At 38.1% G+C, this 5,802-nt stretch overlaps 1 non-coding gene across 1 annotated transcript; it reads left to right on the top strand.

The window, feature by feature from the left end:
• The first annotated feature begins 345 nt into the window (after positions 1 to 345).
• On the top strand, positions 346 to 418 carry trnaa-ugc (transfer RNA alanine (anticodon UGC)). The gene has a single exon. It is a non-coding gene; the product is annotated as a tRNA-Ala (tRNA).
• The last annotated feature ends 5,384 nt before the right edge of the window (positions 419 to 5,802 follow it).

Raw genomic sequence — 5,802 nt, 5'->3', positions numbered from 1 at the left:
TATCACCCTGAAACACTTCTCGCACTTCCTCATATAATCATACAGAATGCTAGCTCACTCTTACCCAAACAATTATTTCACCTGCAATCCAAACAATAACTAAGCTGACTATTAACCAAACCTGACTAAATAAATTATTTTACTGATCAATTAATCGGCTATTTACATTTGCAAAAAGTCTGAAGGGATTGCCATCTAAACTTGCTGTCTCCTTTGGAATCTTCAACCATGTCTAGTTTGTACACTACATAGTGCAATGGACTGTTTGAACAATTTGAAGAGTAGTTACAGGTAGTAGCTATAAATAGTTTTATTCAAGCTCTCCTATACATGTCTCCATCAGTTGGTTCCATAGTGTAGTGGTCATCACGTTTGCTTTGCACGCAGAAGGTCTTAGGTTTAAGCCCCAGTGGAACCATTCATTTAATAAATTCAACAAGTTGTGTCTGGGATGTAGTAGCTTAGTGGTTAAGGTGTCCTTGAGCAAGGCCCTTAACCCTCAATTGCTCAGTTACATAAAATGAGATGAAATGTAAGTCGTTCTGGATAAGGGGGTCTACCAAATGGCATAAATGTAAATATTATACATGTAACATTGAAATTGGCTATTCAAAATAAGTTTCAAATAATTGTGTCAATTTCACACTGTATTTCCAGTGCTCATAACAAACACTATATAAAGTAACGTACATAATTTATAACAACATTTCTGCAGTATAGTGAAAAGAACAAGGTTAAATTATTTGTAGTTTAAATGAATGGACTGCTTGTTAAAAATATTTTATTTAAAAAAAAAAGAAAATCTGCCTATACTACAATATTTCAGGTGGAATAGTGGCATAGTGTGTAGCATTGCAGCCTCAAAGCTCCAGGTTCTTAGGTTGATCCTGATCTTATCTTGGGTTACTATTTGTGTGCACTGTTCTGCTTGTGTAGGCTGGGTTTTTTCCCCATCTCCTAAACACATGCTGTTGAACTGGTTGTGCTTTCCATATGTGTGAATAAGTGTGTGTGTGTGTGTGTGTGTGATGCTCTGTGGTGGACTGGCATTCTATCCATGGATAGATAGGATAGATTGACCACTCTCTGACCAGGATAAAGCAAGATGAATGACTTAATATGCTGCATCATTTTACATGAAATGCTTCATATTTCAACAATCAAAATATTGACCAGGCTCTGCCTTTTCACCTCAACAATGCAAGTGATGACAGATTAACTGACAGAAATGCATGTTATTTGTTTCTCCTGCAAAGAAACCTACTTTGAGTTATGCTGTATTTCAAGGAATAAATTTACAAGGAACAGGTATTACGGCTTTCAACAGGTGAGAAGGAATAAGCACATGATCTTAATTTAATACATTCTGTTTCGGAGTCCTATTGAAAATGGCTTCTTTTGTGTGTGTGAAATCACTGTATTACAAGTGAGCAAGTTGTGCAATGCAGCTGCCACTAACATGTAAACAAATGAATTATGTGTCTCAGCTGTGGAGACAAAAACACATTCAGGTAGAATGCAGAAGTGAAAATGTAGAGATGTAGAAGAGAAATGCAGTTTAGTTGTGCATTAATCATTTTTGCCACATTAAACTGCCAGCTTATACACACATTTTCACCTACCATAATCTGGCTCCACAGCATTTGGAGTCTATTCTACTCCAGCAATCAGAAGCAGATGAAGATATTTCTGCCATTCTTTGAGTGAAACCATGACTTCCAGGTAATTGGGGGCTTGAAAAGTTTCAGGATGTCAAAAAAAAAAAAAAAGTTGGACTTCCACAAGACCCATGATTGTCTCAGTTGAACCTTTATAAAACCTCTTTGTAACCCTCCCTTTCTGAAATAATGTCTAACAACGTCTGACGGTGAGAACAGGAAGCTGATTCAATGAACAGCTGGCTGTAATCACAGAGAGACCGTAGTTCTGTCATAGGAGCAAAATGAAGAGAAACCCGTCTATGTATTCTCATGTCGGATTCGGGCTCTTTGAGTTGAGAAGCAATTCCTGATAATGATAGACAGCTTTGGGCAGACAATAGGTTGCTAGGCGACAGCATGTCGAACAGGCAGGTATGTCAGACCATTGTGAATGAGTGGAGAGGGAATGAGATGTGGAGAGACATGGACACAGAGGCACAGGGAGCATTCAGACCCAGTCTATTCGCTAGACTAGCAAAACTTTAATATAACCTCTGGAGGTTGTGACGCTAAATCGATAACATACCAAAAAAACAATTCCAATCATTTATACATGCACTCTTATGCAGACTATCTTAGGCAAAAACGTATCTTTATCCAGCTGGTGAAAGTTTGTAAATGACTCCCACACTTTGTGTACTGCAGACAGGAGACGTGTAAATGGAAAAACCTTCAAACGACTTGAATCTCAAGGCTTGAGTCTGCTTTTCGAAGGCAGAAGTGACACTGAAAGAGCTCTGATACTGTGCACAAGCTCCAAGGCCTCTATTCACAGCATGTCTCAAAGCATATGTATGGTGATACAATATTTATGATATTCATGTCTGCTCTTATAATGCTTATAAAGTCAGGATTCTTTTGGGAATACATAACTGTATAAATATACTGTATTTACTGTAACATACTATGCACTTTTATTCCAATGAGTCAAGCGATTTCAGACATGATCATCAGCATACATGTATCCTCTGATTATTATCTAGTTAATTAAGGAGATGTAAATAGCTGCCATTTTTTTGTGTACTTTTAAACATCTGCTTTCAATTTTCAAGTCATATGACTGAGAGGAATATCCTGTCTCTGTGACCAACTCTACGATCAATAATACAATAAAAAGTTAGATGTAAAGAATGTGTGCATTTAAGAGTACTTTTAAATGCGCATAAACTCCCCTCTTAAGGCTAATAATTTCCCTTGTTAAGACTCATGTCTTGACTTCTATTCATTTTTTTTTCCAGTTAATGCCAAAAATCTGCTGTGAGCAGTTATATACGCTCCCTGAAGCTTTTTGCCACTACAGAGAAATAAAGTGAAATGTCATGTTGCACCAGATGTGCTTCAAACTATTGTTATGTCTGGTTGCATTTATGATCCTCAGCAGTATGCGAAGAGAGTTACATGCAGGGGTGGAAAGAATACTGAGAAACTATAAATAAGAGAAAGCATCGATAATGTGTCAAAATCTTACACAATTAAAAGAGGAAGTATTATGTAAAAAATGTTCTCAAGTGAAAAATAGATAAAGTGCTACATTTAACTTTTAACTGATGAAATGAAGTAAAATCTTTAACAATTATCTGTCCACCCATCCATCCATCCACTCATCCATCCATCCATCCATCCACTCACCCATCCACTCATCCATTCACTCATCCATCCATCCACCCACCAACCCATCCACCCACCCCTCCACCCAGCCATCCATCTACCCACTCATTCATCCATTTTTTGAAGTGCTTTTGCTTTACAGGGTCACAGTGAACCTGGAGTCTATCCAGGGGACTTAGGGCACAAGGCAGGGGACACCCTGGATGGGGTGCCAATCCATTTTGAGGCACAATCACATACACAATCACACATTACTGACACTTTAAAGATGCCAAATCATGTCTTTGGAATAGTGAAGGAAACCAGATTACCCAGAGTAAACCCTTGAAGCACATGGAGAACATGCTAACTCCACAAACAGGTCAGAGGCATGAACTGAACCCCTAACCCTAGAGGAGCAAGGCAAACTTGCCCAACACTTAGCCAGCATACCCCCCTCCCCTCTCTTAATAATCATATAAAACTATTATGTTTTTGCCAGAAAACCACATTTTATCTCTGTATGTTTGCTGGTTATATGCACAATTACATAGCAACACTTCATAGTTTGATAATGTATTAATCATAAGTAATATACTGTATTATATACAGTAAATAACCAGTATTTACTGTTAGCTAGAATTTAACTTGGAATGATGTTTGTTACAGGACTAGATGCTATTTGAACCAGCATTAGTGGAGAAAACAGGCCAAATGATTTAGATATAGCCAGTTAAACTTAGCAAATTAGCAACACTTTCACAACATAGTGTACTTTTTCAAATTTGATGGAAACTATGCCAGCTAGGTAGGCAAGAGAAGCACCTCATTTTATATGAGTCTAATTTTAAATGCGGCTCCAGCATATTGAAACATAGAGGCAGGGCCAGAGTTACTCATCTTCAAATTCAGGGCATCTGATTGACATATAGCTTTGGCTAAATGAGAGAACAAGAGACCTTTGACCAGAGGTGATGAACCGGTTTGGCATAATGAGTGAGAAAAAGCCAAACTGTACATCATTGCAAACCATTGCAAAGAGCCAGCTACAGAAATATGCAAGCAACAGTGTCTTACAATAACTATACAATAGGCCTAATTACATAACATAATATTCCACTGTCCTTTTCAGGGACTGAAATATTGTGACTTATCTTCATCATCTCCAGACTCATCCCAATCAATGCTGAACTGAAGATAATGATCTGAATATAAATGTGTTTCAACTGAGCTGTTAATGTCTGATATTCTTTGTTCAAAAGTGTGCTGCTTCTGTTCCCAAAATGTCTCATAGTTTCTTTTTTGGGACAAAGGATAGCAACATCACTGAAGGTTTTTTTTTTTTTTTTTAACAAATTCCCCTTCACTGTATGTCTTTTTAGCACAGGCATTGTTCTACACCAGCTGATGTGACGCCAATGTGTCTGTCACTGAATGCTTGGTACATTTTCTAAAAAGCTATGTTTGATTCTCTGTCTCATATTTGGATGTTGTTCTTGTGAAGTTTAGTGCCTTTGTGTAATCCCTGGCTTACATTATGATGGAGTGAGGTGAAAAGCCGGTCAAGATTTGAAGCCTTGTGAAGTATGACATATCAAGCAGAATGATTTTCCATCCTCCCAAAAAAATATAAATCCTCCCATTCAGTTCTGTGGTCATCTTCATGTTTGCCCTTAGCTGTATGTTGCCTGACTCGGCCATGATGATTCACACGTGTGAGGAATTCAGCGTATGCATGTAGATGCATTTCTATTTATTCCAAAATTAGTTTAATAAGATTTTGAAATGTAAAAATAAAAAAATTAATTAATCCTGATTGTAAACACAGAACACATGGGTAGATGTAGAGAAGCAGAGCAGGAGCCAGACTGCTGCATGCAGCTTGTGAGTCGCGAGTTCACCATCCCTGACTTATACATTTGTATTCAGTACATTAAAGCTGCAAATGTTCCCTGGTTGTCTAGCAGCTAGGGTTCTGCGCTCTCACCACCGCAGCCCAGGTATTATTCCTGGGCAGGGAAACAACTTTGCCACCGGGGGCTGCACAAGCCAGTGCACTTTCAGTGCCAGTCTCAACCAGGATAAAATTGGGGGGTGGGTGTGGGTTGGGGGGCAGGTGGTTGGGCTGCTGTGTTACGAAGGGGTAAAACCTTTGCCAAATCTAATATGCGGATTATACGGATGATCTGCTATGGCAACCCCTAACAGTAGCAGATGATGAAATCAACATTACAGCTCAAAACAGTGAGAAAAAAAGATTTTTTTTTGTTATAATGTAATTAAGATTTAATATTTTTTCATATTTTATCAACTATCAATTAGACAAAGACTAAATCTTCCCCAAAAAAATACACTTTTAGTATATGCACTGAATTACAGTGAAGTATTTTTCACTCCTGGTTACATGCCAACATGAAAGTTAAGTAGTGGGATGGTTGTGCTTACTTTGCATTCAGTATAACTCTGAAGCTGGAGGTCTGAAGTCTGAATTAGGTCATTTTTGGAGCTCGGTGTA

The sequence above is a fragment of the Hemibagrus wyckioides genome, linkage group LG08, assembly GCF_019097595.1.
Source record: "Hemibagrus wyckioides isolate EC202008001 linkage group LG08, SWU_Hwy_1.0, whole genome shotgun sequence".
NCBI lineage: Eukaryota > Metazoa > Chordata > Actinopteri > Siluriformes > Bagridae > Hemibagrus > Hemibagrus wyckioides.
This window is presented reverse-complemented; position numbering and strand designations above follow the sequence as displayed.